General features: G+C 42.3%; 1 protein-coding gene across 1 annotated transcript in view; it reads right to left on the bottom strand.

The window, feature by feature from the left end:
- The window catches only part of ARHGAP40 (Rho GTPase activating protein 40), a 109329-nt gene extending 92506 nt beyond the window's left edge, over window positions 1-16823 (bottom strand). Inside the window, exon 1 of the mRNA XM_027867337.1 lies at window positions 16660-16823. The gene's annotated coding sequence lies outside the window, so the exon portion shown is untranslated. The remainder of the gene's footprint in view (window positions 1-16659) is intronic.
- Window positions 16824-19157: the final 2334 nt, after the last annotated feature.

The following is a 19157-nucleotide window of genomic DNA, read 5'->3' as shown; positions in this document are numbered from 1 at the left end:
TACAGTTCTTTACATGCTTCTCTGTATTCTTTACATGTATCTTTTCTTACTAATATCCCACTACATTCATGTACCACAATTTGTTTAGCCACAATCCAATTGATAAGTATCTACTTTGTTTCAAGTTTTTTTCACCTACAAAAAGAGATACTATAGGGGCAGCTAGGTGGCGCAGTGGATAGAACACCAGCCCTGGAGTTGGGAGGACCTGAGTTCAAATCCAACCTATGACTAAACACTTGACATTTACTAGCTCTGTGACCCTGGGCAAGTCACTTAACCCAACTGCCTTGAAAAAAAAAAGTGATACTATAAATATTTTTTGGATATATGGGACCTTTCTGTTTTGTGACTTTCTCAGTGTTTATGCCTAGCAATAGGATGAATGGGCCAGAGGAATGGATGTTTTAGTCCACTTTCTTAGTACAAAAAAAAACATTTTAATGCTTTTCTCTCATGGCAGACACTAGCTGAAGCATACCATCTAGCTGCTGAGTAGTAGAAAAAGCAATGAATTAGGAGATCTCAGTTTGGATCCCAGATCTGTCATACAAAAGACAGCTCCCAAAAATAACAACAATTGACTCATTTAAAGCATGTCTCAGCACTCTGGATCTGCTGTAAGTTAGCATAAGACTATCTCTAGCCTTTATATAATTAGTAGTAATAAAATTACTATTGTGACCTTGAACAAAGTCCCTAACCTTCTCTGAGCCTCAACGTCCCCTGTAAAATGAGGGGATTGGACTAAAGGGTCTCTAAGGTCCCTTCCAGCTCTTGATCCAATGAAATATATGATCACTGGCAGTTATCTTCCACTGTAGAAAACTAAAGTAAACTTACAGTCCACAAAACTCCGAGGGAAAAAAAAACCCACTACCTCCCGTCCCCCAGCAAATCCCGACCTTTTTTCTAAGAGGAGAAGTGTTGTGGGACAAAATCTTAATTTTGGAGTCCAGAGATATGGATTTTGAATGCGATGCTTAGTGGCCATTTGACCTTAATGCAAGTTACATTTGCTACTAAGATCTTCTCTCCTAAATTGTAAAATGGGAATAATAATATTTACATTATCTACCTCACAGGGTTGTTTTAAGGAAAAGTGTTATGTAAAAATTATGTAAAATGTATGTTGACATACAAATGACAGCTATTATAAGTGGTGGTAGTAGCAATAGTCATTTCAATGCAAATATTTTCCAGGTATCTCATTTGACCTTCAGTCCCTCTGACAGGAGGGGAAGAATAGAGTTTTCTCCCAAAGTTTCCATTTAAGGAAGACCCCAGGGCAGCCACCACTTAATTTCCCACACAGCTGCAGACCTGGGGATTACTCCATCATGCCCTAGGGCTGGTACCTTTCCTCTCCTCCCCCCCAACCTTTTCAGCTTCCTTTGTTGTCCTCTCTCATTAGATGATAAATTCTTTGTGAGCAGACTGCCTTTTTTTTTTTCACATTAGCATTCGCAGCACTTAGCACAGTGCCTGAAATATAAGAGATAATAAATGTTTACTGACTAGCAGACTACTTGACAAAATCTCCTGGACAACATCTCCATATTGGTCTACTAACCTCCTAGAGTAACAGGAAGCTCACAGCCTCCAGTGGCAACCTATTCTACTTTCAGACACCCAACACCAATTACACTGACAGGCAGATAAGCTCAAGAATCTCAGTAATGCCAATGTATACCAGACCACTAGCCTATCTCTAGCCCAGCCCCTAAAGCCATCATTAAGAAAAGCAATCTTTATGTAGAAGGGGCCCACAATCCTGGTCACTATCAACACCAACTAACCAAGTGCCACAGAAGGATAGGTAAGCCTGAGAACCCCAGGAATAATATTGTTCTACAAACCACCAGCCCTGCAAGCATCATCTTGGGGGAACAAATGGCATTGTGGGAAAAGGGACCTACTGGGGGCGGAGCCAAGATGGCAGAATAAAAGTAGCGACTTGCTTGAGCTCTCCCCAAACCCCTCCAAATACCTGTAAAAATGGCTCTAAACAAATTCTAGAGCAGCAGAACCCACAAAAAGACAGAGTGAAACAAATTTCCAGCCCAAGACAACCTGAAAGGTCAGCAGGAAAGGTTTCCTGCACAGGGCTGGGAGAGGAGCACAGTTCAGTGTGGGCTGCGCCAGCAAAGACCCGGCCTCACTGATCCTGGAGCAGGTCTCAAGGGACTGAATCACTGGGAGCTGTGGCGGTTTCCAGACTTCTCAACTCACAAACATTAAAGACAACTTAGAAGGTCAGGAGGAAAGGTCTATCGAGGAGCTCAGAACAGTACCAGTCCCAGTTCCAGTCCCGGCACAGCTCTAGGGCAACAGTTGCTTCCAGAGCTCTCCACCCACAGATGGAGGGGGGATCAAGCAGCTTATCAGAGGGGGATTGCAGGGATCTCTTTGCTGGCACTAAGGCAGGATTCTCTTGCTTTACCTGTCTTGGATCTGGGTTGCAATTGGATTCTGGTTGGATTCTGGGTGGCAATCCTGGGGCAAGGAGGAGCACTGACTAGTGGAGCTTGTGGTGGTGGTGGAGAGGGAATCCTCCTCACAGTTCCAAGGCAGAAAAGAGTGCTTGTTGTCAATCATAGACTAGAGCATAGGCCAGGAAAGGAATAAACACCTCGTCTTTGATCATACCACCTTGGAAGAATTGAAAATTTACAGGTCTCTAGAAGAATCTCGGAAAACAGCTGCACAAAACCCCTGAACATTGTCCACACTGGAGGCAGACTCCTGCCTTAAGAAAGAGTTTAAAAGTCAGATAATTGGCTGAGATCATGAGCAAACAGCATAAAAAAAGTCAGACCACAAAGGGGTGACAAAGAAGATCAAAACATACAACCAGAAGAAGACAACAAAGCTCCTACATCCAAGGCCTCCAAGAAAAATATGAATCAGTCCCAGATGGAAGAGCTCAAAAAGGATTCTGAGAAGCAAGTAAGAGAAGTAGAGGAAAAACTGGAAAGAGATATGAGAGTGATGCAAGAAAATCATGAAAAACAAGTCAACAGCTTGCTAAAGGAGATCTAAAAAAATACTGAAAAAAATAACACCTTAAAAAATAGCCTAACCCAAATGGCAAAAGAGGTCCAAAAAACCAATGAGGAGAAGAATGCCCTAAAAAGCAAAACTGGTCAAATGGAAAAGGAAGTCCAAAAGCTCATTGAAGAAAATATTTCCTTAAAAATTAGAATGGAGTAAATGGAAGCTAGTGACTTTATGAGAAATCAAGACATTGTAAAACAAAACCAAAAGAATGAAAAAATAGAAGACAATGTGAAATATCTCATTGGAAAAACAACTGACCTGGAAAATAGATACAGGAGAGATAATTTTAAAATTATCGGACTTTCTAAAAGCCATGATTAAAAAAAAAGCCTAGACATCATCTTTCAAGAAATTATCAAGGAATACTGCCCTGATATTCTTGAACCAGAGGATAAAATAGAAATTGAAAGAATCTACCAATCACCTCCTAAAAGAGATCACCAAAGGAAAACTCCTAGGAATATTGTAGCCAAATTCCAAAGTTCCCAGGTCAAGGAGAAAATATCGCAAGCAGCCAGAAAGAAACAATTCAAGTATTGTGGAAACACAATCAGGATAACACAAAACTTAGCAGCTTCTACATTAAGGGACAGCAGGGCTTGGAATGTGATATTCCAGAGGGCAAAGGAGATAGAATTACAACCAAGAATCATCTGCCCAGCAAAACTGAACATAATCCTTCAGGGGAAAAAATGGACATTCAGTGAAATAGAGGACTTTCAAGCATTCTTGATGAAGAGACCAGAGCTGAATAGAAAATTTGACTTTTAGATACAAAACTCAAGAGAAGCATAGAAAGGTAAACAGGAAAGAGAAATCATAAGGGACTTATTAAGGTTGAACTGTTTATATTTCTACACAGAAAGATAATATTTGTAACTCATGAGATCTTTGTCAGTATTAGGGCAGTTGGAGGGAAAAAATATATGTATAGATAGATAGATAGATAGTTGGATAGAGGGCACTAAAAATAAAATTAAGGGGTGAGAGAGGATTATACTGGAAGAAGGAGAAAGGGAGAGGTAGAATGAAGTAAATTGTCTCACATAAAACAGACAAGAAAAGGCTTTTATAGTGGAGGGGAAATGAAGGAAGGTGAGAGGGAATGAGTTAATCTTATGCTCATCAGATGTGGCTTGAGGAGGGAATAAGATAGGCACTCAATTGGGTATGGAAATCTATCTTACCCTACAGGAAAATTGGGAGGAAGGGGATAAGAGAGCAAGGGGATGATAGAGGGGAGCGCAGATTGGGGGAGGGGGTAATCAGAAGCAAACACTTCTGAGGAGGGACAGGGTCAAAAGAGAGAACATAATAAACAGGGGGTGGGATAGGATGAAGGGAAATATAGTTAGTTTTTCACAACATGACTACTATGGAAGTGTTTTGCATGACTACACATGTATAACCTGAAATGAGTTGCTTGCCTTCTCAGTGAGGGTGGGTGGGGAGGGAGGAAGACAGAGAATTTGGAACTCAAAGTTTTAAAAACAAATGTTAAAAATTGTTTTCACATGCAACTGGGAAATAAAATATACAGGCACTGGGGTTTAGAAATCTATCCTGCCCCACAGGAAAATAGAAGGGGAAGGGGATAAGAGAAGGCGGAGGGAATAGAAGGGAGGGCAGATTAGGGGAAAGAGTATTCAGAATGCATACTGTCTTGAGGGGGGCGCAAGATGGAGAGAAAATTTGGAACTCAAAATCTTGTGGAAGTGAATTTTGAAAACTAAAAATAAATATTTAAATAAATTTTTTTTAAAAAAGGGACTTACCATCCCCAGCACTGCCACCACCAGCTGCCACTGCTGAGGCAGGCAAACCAGCCCAGCTAAAGCAGCAAAGTGCCCTCATGCGAAATAAAGTAGGAAGTGGCATGAATATACCAGGTAGGTGAAATCACCACCACCACCACCACCACCTTGACCATTCCCTCCCCTCAGGCCCTGGTATTAACAATCCAGGATCTTTTACTCAAGAATAGCATCATACACACCCCTGCCCAGCCTTGTTTCTAGGTCAGACCCCACAGTCATCAATCAAGGAAGCAAACTTTGTAGAAATGGGACTGGCAACTCTTCTGCAGGAGCTATAGCTCCTGCCATGGAAATACTAACTACCGAAGATCCGGAAAATAAAGTTTTTGACACCAAAATCCCTGGCATTTCCAGATAGTTCAACATTATAAACAAAAATGATTTTATTAATGGACATATCACCAGGAAGCATAATTACCATCTGCTTTGCTACTGCTCCTTAAAGTCCCTAGGTTTTTTTCCATCTGATTTGCAGCTAAACCCTCCTATGTGCGTTGTCTCCCCCTATTATACTATGAGCCCGTTGAGAGCAGGGACAGTTTTGCTTTTCTGTTTGTATCTGCCATTAGCTCAGTACTTGGCACATAGTAAGTACTTACTAATTTTTTAAATTCATTAATAAATTTTTCCTTATATTGCACTGAAATCTGTCTTTCTGTAATTTACCTATCATTCCTACATCTGCCCCCTAGAGCCAAGTGGAAGTCTAATCTCTTCTTCCCACTACAATGGCCTGTACAAGACAGAAACATAGAAGACATCATCAAAGACATGAAGGACTGGAAAGAAGGTGAGTTGGTCACATAGCAAGAGAAATGTACTAAGCACTGACCTGGCATCCATGAAATATTAAAAGGACAAAGGAAGTCCTGTAGTCCAAATTGGCAAGATCTGAACAGTACGTGATGATGTGTGGACAGACTGAAATTTATGTGTGTGGTGGGAGGACCTCAGTACAGTATCAGCAGGAGTGGTCATTAATGAGCAAGTGACTAAGGAGCTTACAAGGCTTAGGATCAACAATTCATTCCATTTTAAAATTTACCTTCGTGTTTTATTTTACTTTCCTAAACTGGCTCAGATTTAGCAAAGATTATAAACCTACCATCAAGAATGCAGAAAGTCAACAGAAAGTCGACCAGACATTAAGGGAAAGCAAACTCCCTTCTTCACAAGGAGCTGCTCTAGGAAGCAAGAAATTAGGTAACCTGGGGGGAAGGAAAGAGAAGGATCTCAGTCTTCAAGAAGTTAACATTCTCCTGAGCTCTTCTATCCAGAAGCAAGTGTTTTGAGGCCTTCAGTACAAAAGATAAGCAACAGAAATAACTATGAGCAAGCTCATTGTTTTAAAAGAATATCCCAGGACACAGGATCTACTCTAAGTTAACATTAGAATATCTCCAGCCTTGACCCCTTTCTGTCCAATGAGAGAAGCTGTGGAGGAGCCAAAACATTTCTGAATACAAAACACTTTTAAAACCAATCAGGAAAGTTGGTCAGAGGCCATCCAGATGTTGCACATTGTTTCAGCCCTGTATGGAATGCAGCTCTCAGTGGGCAGTTTTTTGCAAGCTCTCCAAATGTACATAGGCTACCAGAGACAATGTGGTACAGTGGAAAAATATGCTCATCTTAGATACGAAGAATCGAGGTTGGAAACTTGCCCTTAGGACTTACCACCTGTATTACCATCGGCAAGTCACTTAACCTCCCCAGGCCTCAGTTTCCTCATCTGTAAAATGAGTGATTGGACTAAACAGACTCTAAGGTCTCTTCCAGCTGTGCATCTATGGTTTGCCATTCTTGCATTGAAATACACACATGAGGATTTGTGACAAGCATCTAACTGAGTTGTTATATCATCCTAAGAGCCCAAACTGTTTGGAAAGAGCAACCCCATTTTGTTCCATGGAGACAGCTCCCACTGAGACATCATGGCACCTGTTAAGAACACCAGCACCAGGGGGCGCAGCCAAGATGGCGGAGGGAAAGCAGTGACCTGCTTGAGCTCTCCCTCAAACCCCTCCAAATACCTATAAAAAATGGCTCTAAACAAATTCTAAAGCAGCAGAACCCACAAAAAGACAGAGTGAAACAAATTTCCAGCCTAAGACAACCTGGATGGCTGATGGGAAAGGTATATGGTGCCCGGAGGGGAGAGGAGCACAGTGTGGCGTGGGTGCACAGGCCGCAGCGACCCTGGAGCACGCCTCAGAGGACTGAATTGTGGGCAGCTGTGGCGGTTTCCAGACTTCTCAACCCCTGAACGCCAAAGATAACTTAGAAGGTCAGTGAGAAAAGTCTGTGACTGTGGTGAGAGAAGAAGCTAGGTCTCAGCTGCAAGTCCCGAGTGCGGGCCTGGCTGCCTCCTGAGCTTGTGGCCCACAGACTGAGGGGTATTCAAGTTGCTGATCAGAGGGGGATTGCAAGGATCTCTTTGCCAGTGCTGAGGCAGGAATCTCTTGCTTTGCCCATGATTTGCCTTGGATCTGGGTCACAGTTCTGAAGGGTGGTCCTGGGGTGAGGAGGAGCGCTGGCGTGGTAGAGCTTGTTATGGCGGTGGAGACGAAACACCTCGCCCCTTATCATAGCACCTTGGAAGAACTGACACTTTTCAGGTCCCTAGAAGTATCTCTGAAAACAGCTGAACAAACCCCCGAAGCTTGGGACAGTACATTCTCCACATTGGAAACAGACTCTTACCTTAACAAAGAGTTTAAAACTCAAGTAATTGGTTGGGATCATGAGCAAGCAGCACAAAAAGAGTCAGACTATATTATCTTACTTTGGTGACAAAGAAGAACACCAGCACCAAATCAGAAGATCCAGACTCTTTCCCCTCACTCAACTGCTCACTCACTTTGCCTCTCAGGCCCTCCTCTGCCCTGTGACACAGGGTCCCTTCAGACCAAAGCCATTGCTCTTTCCATCACAGCACACTGCTTCCCAACTTTTTTTTAGGCTATATATAGTCATCCCAAATTCCCTCACCTTGGCTCTACTACTTACTACTTGTGTAGCTTTGGGCAAATCATTTCCCCTCTCTGGGCCTCAGTTTCCTTGTCCAAAAAAGAAGGAAGATTAGATTATGAATTCAAGGGACCCATGACGAAAACTGCTATCTACCTCCACAGAAACAATCAATGGACTCTGAGTGCAGATTGAAGCATACTTTTTCACTTTATTTTTCTTGCTTTTTTTGTATTTGTTCTTATTTTTTTCCGCAATTTGGCAAATATGGAAATACATTTTATATGATTTTACATTTTATCATATTACTTGCCTTTTCAATACAGGGGGAGGGGCTATAGGGAGGAAGAGAATTTGGAACTCAAAATTAAAAAAAGAATGTTAAAAGTAAATTTTTAAAAAGATTAGACTGTGGGGCAGCTAGGTGGCACAGTGAATAGAACACTAGCCCTGAAGTCAGGACCTGATTTCAAATTCGACCTCAGACCAAACACTTGATACTTACTAGCTATGTGACCCTGGGCAAGTCACTTAACCCCAATTACCTAAGAAAACAAACAAGCAAACAAACAAACAGAAAAAAGATTAGATTGTGAGTCCTTGAAAACAGGGACTGTGGTGCCTCTTTTAGTATCCTCAATGCTTAGCACAGTGTCTGGCACATAGTAGATGCTTAGTAAATGTTGATTGAGGAGATATGATTCTGGGACCTCTAGAGTGCCTTTCAGTTCTAAATCTATGATGTTATGATGCAAAGAACACATAGCAGACTTGGCTGCCATATAACACACTTCCTCATAAATGACAGAACCTGGTGAAAGCACTGGACAGGACCACTGCTAAATAAGACTGAGATGTGCCCTGTCAGAGAGGAGAGTAGCCCCAACAGAGTGCAGAATGGAGTGAGAAAACTTTAGAGTAAAAAGATATGTGGTGTGTCTGCTTTTTTTCCTCACAAAGAATCAACTATGCCTGGGAATGGAACCACCCTATGCTTAGAACTCACTTGACTACATAGCAGAGATGCCCACACGTGCAGGCCACCCAGCTGTAACTCTTATCATCTGCCAAGTGGGAGGCTGGGGGAGGGGGAGGGAGTGGGGAAGGGGGTGGAGGGATGAAGGGCAGCTGGTTTCCTGCACAGGCAAGTCCATTGAGCATTTCCTTTCTCTGCCTTTAAGCCCTGGGGTTTTTGTCCTCCCGTATTGTAACTTGGCGGAAGAAAACAACTTGGAACATCCTTCAGGCAGCCTCCAAAGGATATCCTCTCATGCCTCTGGCTGCCCACCAGCTGCTACTGAGCCAACAGCTCAGCCCCTACTACCAAACAGTGCACTGCCTGGAGACCTTGATGAGATCTTCATCCCCACAAGAAACACGAGGCAGAACAGAGAGATGAAGGCCACCATCCCCCTCCCCTGCAAAAGCTACAGAACCCATAGGGCTCACTGAGGGTACAGAGCTTAACAACTAGCACACAACTAGACAGCAACCTGAAAAGGGGTAAGCCCAGTACTATCTTCTGGAAGAGCGGCAAACCAAGGTTACATACATGTACTGGCTGCAACATCATGTAGTAGAAGGAATGCTGGGCTTGGAGTCCCTTCCAGCTGTAAATTGTATGACCCTACTCCATTATATCCAAGCCCTGCTTTCCTCATCTCTAAGATAAAGACATTTAGTCTATGCCTATGCCTACCACCCCCCAAGTAATTATAAGGATCAATGGGCATATATGAAGGCATTTGGCAACACTAGAGTCCTGTGCAAATGTAAAGGACTATAATCTATGTACATAGGATGAGCCTAGCTCCTTGCTAGCTGTATGACCCTGGGCAAATCACTTCATCCTGTTTGTCTCAGTTTCCTCACCTGTAAAATGAGCTGGAGAAGGAAATGGCAAACCATTCCAGTATCTTTGCCAAGAAAACCCCAAAAGGGGTCACGAAGAGTCAGACAGAACTGAAACAACTGAACAACAAAAGTTCCTTGCTAAATGATATGAGACAGAGACAGAGAGAGAATGTGTAAGACAAGGTTCCTTTTCTCAAAGAACTGACAGTCTCAGAGGTGGGATGGGGTAACAATATTAATACCAGCACATATAATAAAAGGAGCTGTGAGGATCCCTGTCGTAAAACCTGAGTTAAGATGCCTCCTGTACCACTTGCTGGCTTTGTGACCTTGGGCAAATCACTTCCCCTCCTCTATACCTCAGTTTCTCCATTTGTAAAATGAAATCATCCACCTCTAAAGTCTCTTCTTCCAGTTCTAAAATCTTATAATCCTATAAGCTGATGTCCTTCCAAGTACAACTCTTGGCAACTACATAAGGAAAATAGGTTTGACCTCTCTGTATCCCAACCCACAAAGTAGCTGTTTAAGTGACAATTTTTATTTGAGGACAGAAGTATAATAACAACTATGACAATCCCACTTCAGACTCTCACTAGCAATGTGGCCCTGGGCAAGGCACAGCTTCTCAGTTCCTCACTTGTAAACTTGAGGAGACTGGACGAAATGATCTCTAAGGTCCCTTCTAGAACTATGATAATGTTTGCAAAATGTTTTCTACACATGTGAGGTATAAAGTGAGATATAAAATACAATATGGGGGCAGCCAGGTGGTGCACTGGATAGAGTACCAACCCTGGAGTCAGGAGGACCTGAATTCAAATGCGGCCTCAGACCAAACACTTGACATTTACTAGCTGTGTGACCCTGGGCAAGTCACTTAACCCCAACTGCCTTGCCAAAAAAAAAAAAAAAATACAATATGGAATTTAAAATACTGGGTGTCCCATAAGTCTTGGTGCAGTTTTAAGTTGTGGGGGAAGTTTTCATAATTGAGAAATGAACTAAAACTTTTGGGAAACATTTTTAATGTGAAAATGCAAACTTAAAAAGGTCAGTTATGTGGCAATTATTTACAGAAGATCATAGATTTAATCAGCAAACAACAAGCATTTATTAAATGCCTAATATGTGTCAGGCATTGTGCTGAGTGCTGGGGATACAAAAAGAGGCCAAAAAAAAAAAAATAGACCCTATTCTCAAGGAGTCCACAATCTAATTCTTGTTGGGTTGTTTCAGTTGTGTCTGACTCTTTGTGACCCCATTTGGGGTTTTCTTGGCAAAGATACTGGAGTGGTTAGCCGAAGATTTCCTTCTCCAGGTCACTTTACAGATGAGGAAAGTGAGGCAAACAGGGTTATGTGACTTGCCCAGGGTCATACAGCTAGTAAGCATCTAAGGACACATTTGAACTCAAGAAGATGAGTCTTCCTGACTTCAAGCCCCACACTTTTATTCACTGTACCACCTAGCAACCCTAACACAGTCTAAAGAGGGACACAATTATTTTTGTAAAAGTTATAGAATAAAACAGAGGGCAAGAATTTCAGGGATAATCTAGTCTACCTCTGCCATTTGCAGTGGAGGAAACTGAGACAAGAGAGATTAAAGTGAATTGCCTAAAGTCATACAGGTAGTAATAATAATAGCTAACATTTACATAGTGCTTATTATAAGCCAAGCACCTACAAAGTTCATTACAATTATAATCCCATTAGATAACAACGGTAGGTGCTTTATTGTCTCCATTTTATAGAGGAAGAAACTGAGGCAAACAGAGGTTAAGTACTAGCCTGAGGTTACCCAGCAAGTATTAGAACTAGTCTGAGCTAGGTAAGTGACAGACCTTGGATTTGAACCCAGGTACTCTGACTCCAAATTCAGTACTGTTTGGCCTGAACCACAAAGTGATTCATCATTTTAAAAAAGCATTCACAATTTACATGGAATTTTGAAAATAGGGTCAATTTGCCCCACAAACTGATTTGCACAGAGCTTTTTAAGAACATACTTTTTGGATAAAACAAGCTATTTTCATACTGTGACCACAAAGTATGCTGTTACTAGACAGCTGAACACAATGCATCTTTTTTTTTAATTAATTAATTTATTTGGCGAGGCAACTGGGGTTGTGACTTGCCCAGGGTCACACAGCTAGTGGGTGTCAAGTGTCTGAGGCAAGATTTGAACTCAGGTGCTTTTTGACTCCAGGGCCAGTGCTCTATCCATTGCACCACCTAGCTGCCCCTCACAATGCATCTTGAACAGGTTGATGTTGATATTCTGGTAGTACTGTTCTGTTAACTTCATTTTCACTGGTAAAAAAAAAAAATAGTTTGTGTCATGTACTTGTGGCTCAGAGATAGCTCAATCTGTCATGTGATCAAAAAAAGCTTTATTTTTTTTCCTCTAAGACTCCCTAAAACTGAAAAGGATGAATTTTGAATCCTTTGGTTCTGAGTAAGAGTAGAAAAGTCTTAGTTACCAAGTTTGTTGTACTCTCAATGGATACAGGTCTCAATTCTCTTCTTTCATTTCTTAGTCACCATAGTTCCACATCGTGCAAGAAATCTTAGCGTCCGCTCCAAACCTTCTCATTAGAATCTCTTTCCTGACTGACAAATCACTATTAAACCGTAATTTTGGTTTTTGGGGGCTTTTTTTTTGGCATGGCAATAGGAATTAAGTGACTTGCCCAGGGTCACACAGCTAGTAAGTGTCAAGTGTCTTGAGGCTGGATTTAAACTCAAGTCCTCCTGACTCCAGGCTGGGCACTCTGCAACACCTAGCTGCCCTGTAGAGCCTCAAAAGAACATGTGATCAATTCTCAATAATCAGAATTTTAGAAAGACGTGCAGGGAAGCTTAATCTTGTCTGTCTCCTCCCACCCCTATTTCTCTCTATATATTCTTCTCTTTCTTTCTATCTCTCCCTCTCTCATCTCTATCATCTCTTTCTCTCTCTCCCTTTTTCCTCCTCTCTCCCTTTCTCCTCCCAAATTCTTGCTATCAAATTCAGTGAGTTTGAAGGGACCTCAGAGGTCACCTAGCCAGGTACCCTCATTTTACCAATAACAGATGAGGAAACAAAAACCCAGAGAGATTAAGAAAGCCTGAGATCCCATAGATTCCCACCTTTATGTCACAGATCGAAGATTTAAATTCAAGGCCTCTGATTCCAAATCCTACACAATGCTGACAGTCAGCCAACCTGTATGTACATGGGCATGAATCCTCTCTAGACTTTCTTATTATTCTCTCCTCTTATGACTGTCCCAGAAAAACAATCCACGATCTCTTAATCTTAACCACTCCTCCCCAGTTCATCCCTCTGCCTTCCCCTTGGACCCAGAGTTAAAAGCTATAACCTGAACTATTGATCAGGAATCTCTAAGTTGACCTTCAGGCAGAGCTGATGTAAAGGTGAAACAGGCAGCCACCCAGAGCACAACTTGGTGGGAAGGGGCACAGAATCCTTGTGTCAACTTTTCCAAGTGCCTCCTGATCAAAACACTGAAGCCCCACTTTTACAGTCTGTATTCCTACTGAAAATCTAGATCAAGAAATCTTTTTCCCTTCTGCACCATGTGCTCCCCAAATTCTCTTTATTTTTGCCTTACAGTTTGACAGGTGTACCACCCCAATCAAACCTTCCATCTGCCCCATTGCACTAATGAAGCTCTCTAGGCAATCACACTCTTCTGTTCTCCTACTTGTCTTACCAGGTAAGTGAAAAAAAAAATGGAGAGGTGTGACATTTGATCAACTTTTAAATATATATACTTTACACAAATGCATTAATTTCTCACCTCTGGCACTTAGGTTTATATTTAAAGCTAAAAGGACCATATCTAGCTCAGGGATATAATGGAGTCAGCTTGCATCAGAGAGCTGAATGTTAAATTCTCAGTGTGAGAATTTACATCTCAGAAATTGGCAAAAGTTACAGATCAGAGAGTGAGTTGTCCAGACGTAGGAATGTGATAGAGAAAATGTGAATAATGCAAATTAAACTTAAAAGTGTGTCATGTATACATTTTTCTGGAGAGTCTGTTGTTAAATATTTACCAGCACATCTATGTTAACCCACCTAAGGTCACACATATCTTAAGTGGCAGAATTGGGATTTGAACTCCAATCTCTTGATTCCATATCCAGTGTTCTTTTTTACTTTACCATCTAGCTGACTGACCATGGTCTAGTCACCAAAACTTTCTGAGCCTCAGTTTCCTTCACTGTAAAATGGAACTAACACCTGAAATACTCACCTGAAAGGGTTGTTCCCAAGATCAATTGAAATGTTTGTAAAGTACTTTACAAACTCTGAACTGCTAAATAAACAGCAAGTTTAATGATGAACATTTCTAAGGCTAGAAAATCCTGCTCCCCAGAGCCCACTGGAGCTAGTTTTCCAATAAGACATCTATACAAGAGTGATGGGCTCAGTCATTTCAGTCGTGTCCTACTCTTGGTGACCCCATTTGGGGTTTTCTTTGCAAAGATTGGTTTGCCATTTCCATCTCCAACTCATTTTACAGATGAGGAAACTGAGGCAAACAGGGTTAGGTAACTTATCCAGGGTCACATAGTCAATAAGCATCTGAGGACAGATTTGAACTCAGCTCTATCCTGACCCCTGGACTGGTGTTCTAGTCACTTTGCCAGCTAGATGCCCCATCCTCATTTTACATATGAGAAAAGCGAGGCTTTGAGAAATTAAAGTGACTTGCTCTGGGTCACATATCTCCTTCAGATCCTCCAGATTTTCATCCCTCTATCCACTGTCACCTAGCTTCAAGTACTCCTATAGAAGCAGATGACTTAGAACAGAGGTAGCAAATACTACATTCTGTGGGAATGACATTAAATGCAAAATACCACATTCTGTGGGAATAACATTAAATGAAACCAGAAACCAAGAGGAACATTTAAGCATGAAAAACAATGAGGTATAGAGGGACAAAAATAATGAACAAAATAAATATACAGTAAAACACAGATAATGTTCATATGTGTTTTTCTTAGTCAATATGCAGCCCTCAGGGATCCTTTAGTCTGGCTTAGAAGCTTCCATTTCTTTCAGAGTTTGACACTACTACCCAAAAGGGCAGTTTCAAGAGCTCTTGTAGGGGGGAAAATGGTCTCAGGGCCTTCACCTCTTTCTGGTGAAGAGCCTTCTTCTGCAATTAGCTAGGTTGGTCATTCAAAAAGAGACACAACATCCTTAGTCCAGCCCTCACTTGAAGCTTTTCCAGCTTGATGGTACCTGCCAAAGCCTGTGCTCAGATGGCATAGCATTCCTGAACCTCAACACCACTGAGACATTATTAACAGAAGACTACTGTGCCCCAATAACAAATAAGAAAACAAAGAAATATGCAAAGATTTACTCAAAGTGATGCCAAATAAAGAAAGTAGGATCTGAATAACTATGACTGTAAGAAAGAAAGAATAACAAAAATATGATAAACAGACATGAGACCAGAAATGGACACAGAGCAAATACTATGCTATTTTGTAAGTACACAAACATTGACTTTCTTTTATCAAACTAGTTTAGAGTTTGTGGTTGTAGGTATAATATTATGTATTAGCTTTTGCTGAGATAGTCACTGTTTGTAATAAATGTTATGGGAGAGAAAGAGGAAGTCTAAGAGTGGGGAAAAGAATTTAAGAGAGAGGGAGAGAAAATAGAAAGGAAGGTAGTGAAAGAAAAAAAAGAAAGGTAAAGAGAATGAAAAGTGAGATAAGAGTAAGAGGAAAGGACTTAGAAAGGAAGAGTATGAGAAACCAAGAAGAATGAGAGAGAGTGAAAGAAGAGTAAAAGAGAGAGTGTGATAAATGAGTGGGCGAAAAAGAGACACCTCCTTCTCTTCCAAATACACTCAGTCCCTCACACCCAGAACAGGGAACCTAACTCCAGCACTTCTGTCAGGTGTCCAGTTTACCAAACATAATGTAATGTGACAATTAACACTAACATTGTCAATTCAAAACCCTGCCTGGAAAGCAATTTATCAGATACAATCTGGTTAAGCAAAAGAGAAAAACATTCAAAGTTAAGTCAAGCGCCTCAGTGAATAATATAATTAGCTCCAGGTCTGATCTGGGCGAGTGGAAGGTCACAGGGAGAGCCGGCAGACTGCCAGCCAGAGCCCCAGAAGCCCGGAGCAGGGTGCAGCCTCCACCGAGACACACCCTCTCCGAGACCCACTCGGTGCTGGAAAATGGGTCTCTGGGCCGTGGCAACTTGCCCACCTTGGCTCCACCAGAGACTTCTCTTCCCATCTCTGCTAGGTTCCCCGCAGGTGTGCAAACAGTTGTCGGAGCAAAGAGAACCAGAGGTTTGCAACAATCACTCTTTGAGGGTTAAAATAAGAAGTTAAACATTTGTACCTTTAAATATCCCCCGGCAGGCCCGGACCGGCCCTCACCTCGCTTGGCCTGAAGAAGGCGAAGTGCCCTGGCAACAGACTCCGCCCCTCTCGCCCTTAAGCCCTCTCCGCGGACAGCTAATTGGGCTTTTTTTCCTTCTCTTACCTTTTAGATCGTCCAAGCCATCCCTCCCCCCGCTACCATTCCTCCCACTTAACTAAGCGCCCTCCCGGGCAGAGTACTCCTTGACCCCCTCCCTCAATAGAGGCTCCAAAGTTGGTCAGGTCCCCATTTCCCTCCCTCTTTAGATACCCCAAGAATCCTCTCGTTACTATTTCCAGTGCCACTCTCCCCCAGAATCCCCAGACCTCTCACCTACTACTCCATCAGAGCCCCCAAAGGTCCCCTTCCTCTCATCGAGACCCCTGATCCCCCTTCTCCCGGAACCCCTAGATCCCTCGCCTTGTCCTAGAACCATTGATGCCCCCGAACTAGACCTTCTCTTCCCCACAGAAGCCCCTGTGATGCCTCCTACAACTCCCCCGTCAGCTCAAAGAGCCCACACGCCCCTCCACGCTCCCTACCTGCTCTGCGCTACAGGAAGGATGGACCAAGCACGACTGGGCAGGGGTTGGGGCAATTCTGGTGCCGGTTCCACTAGTTACCCGCGAAACGGAAGATGAAGCCAGAGCGCAGAGCCCAGCGGCAGGAGAGGAGCGCCAGGATCCTAAGGAGCTGGACTCCGGGTCTGGAATCCGTCTCCCCAGGGAAGCTGGAGCTAGGAGCGGGGGCGTGGAACAAGAGGGCGGGGCGGCCGGCGGGCAAGGGGAGGCGCTGCTTGGAGCCTAGCCAAGGCGGACAGCCCCAAAGATCCGAGGAATGATCAAAACCAGGAGCTGCTCTCCGCTTACTGGCCAGCTGTGGGACTCCTTCTCAGTTCAATATCCCCCGATTCAACAGATAATTAGCTAAAGTCTATTGTGTTTTGGAATTTTCCTTTAAAAAAAAAAGATACTTAAATGCTCATACCGTTTGACCCAAAGCTGAGCAATATTCCCCAATGAGGTCAAAGATAGAAAGTAAGGTCCTATATACATCAAAATATTCATAGCAACACTTGTTGTGGTAACAGAGAACTGGTGACAAAGTCGCCCAGTGATTAGGATTGGCTAAAATAATATGTAGTATATGAGTGTGCCATCAGAAACAAAGAATATGAAAAATACAGAGAGGAACGGGAAGACATGAGAACACATGCCAAGTGATGTGAACAGAACTAGGGAAACAGTATGAATGATGATTACAACAGCATAAGGGGAAAGACCAGCAAAACAATAGATACTGAATTTTGTGGAATTTTGCCCAAGCTAGGCTCCCAATTGGAAACAGAAAAATACATCAGGCAGCTAGGTGGCACAGTGGATAGAATACTGGGCCTGGAATCAGGAAGATTCATCTTCCCAAGTTATAAATCTGGCCTCTGACACTTAGTAATTGTGTGACCCTGGGCAAGTCACTTGACCCTGTTTGCCTCAGTTTCCTCATCTGTACAATGACCTAAAGAAGACAATGGCAAACCACTTTAGTATCCTTACCAAGAAAACACCTAAAAGGCACTCACCAAGAGTAGGACATTAACAAAAGAATATATCTCCCTTCTTTGCAGACTATGGGTGTGGAACATTATGCAGATTGTTGATATGTTGGTTAGTTTTGCTGAATTTTTTTCTTATTGTTATTTTTTATTACAAGTGATGGCTTTCTGGGAGGGGTTGGGAGAGGAATGTATTAGGAGACTTAGAAGATGCAAAAATGTTAATAAAATTTTTTTAAAACCCTAAAAGGAATTGTTTAAGTAGAATTTACTGTGTGAAGAGTCCAGCACTTCAAAGGGTGGGGGTGGGGTGGGGTGGGGTGGTGGGGAGACAAAGAAGATTCCTTGCTCTCATGAAGCTAACAGGCTAATTTTATTTCCAGGCCTTGCCATTAATTGTATGACCTTGGTCAATTTATTTAACAACTCAGTTTCCTCATCTGTAAAATGGGAGATAAAGTATGGAAAGCACTTTGTAAACTTTAAAAAAAAAAAGTAAGTTACTATATGAGAAGCAGTTTGGCATTGCAAATAAGTCACCTTAGAGTTAGGATTACCTGAATTCAAATCCTGTTTCTAACAAAGAAGTTCTCATATACAAAAGCTCTTTGAATTCCGGTCAACAATCAACAGGGATATTTCTTAGCATAGGAGTCAGGGGCCTCAAGGAAGGTAGCATGGTACATTGAGAAGAACTGGCCAGGAAGTGAGAGAACCTGAGTTCCTGCCACTGAGACTACCAGTGTGACCTTGGGTAAGTCACTTAACCTCCCTTGGCCTCAGTTTCCTCAACTGTAAAATGAAGTGGTTGAACTAAATGACCTCTGAGATTCTTTCCTGATCTACCATGATCCTATGACCAGATCATTGCATAAGAAATTTATGCTGGTAGCTTGTGAAGGATGGATTGAATTGGAGAGCAGGAAGACCTATTGGGAGGCTATTGTAATAGTTCAGACAGATGGTGATGAGAGGCTGTATGAGGGAGTTAGTTGTAGGAATAAAAAGCAATGAATTTTAGAAATGTAAGGGGAGGAAGTGATAGCACTAGTCAATTGATTGTGTATCGACTATGAGGGAAAGAGAAGAGTACAAAATAATCTTAAGATTTCCAGGCTTCGCTTCCCTCCATACTTCTAAAAAACAAATAAGCTTAGTAATCAATTGGTAGGAGATTGCTCTGTTGCTCAATATTCAGATGGAAAGAGTCTTTGGTAAAATTTTGATGGATCCACTTTACAATCAAAGTTTTGATGGAAACGTGGAGTGAGTATGCCCAGGTTCTCTCAAAAGGCTAATCTCTTATCCCTTGTATCCGTGAATTTCCTTGTCCTGAGTCTTCATAGCTCTATCTGTGGCCTTTGTTCTGTGGCATTGTTACAACTAATTCACACACTTGAACTATACCCCAAAATTTGGAATTTAGAAGGGAACCACCACAGAGGGAGGGATAGCTGGAGAGAGAGGTTCAACTGAGGCAGCTTAGGA

Source organism: Vombatus ursinus, unplaced genomic scaffold (assembly GCF_900497805.2).
Source record: "Vombatus ursinus unplaced genomic scaffold, bare-nosed wombat genome assembly UNPS02014785.1, whole genome shotgun sequence".
In the NCBI taxonomy this organism is placed as follows: Eukaryota; Metazoa; Chordata; class Mammalia; order Diprotodontia; family Vombatidae; genus Vombatus; species Vombatus ursinus.
Note: the sequence above shows the minus strand (reverse complement) of the source record. Positions and strands in the feature narration are given on the sequence as shown.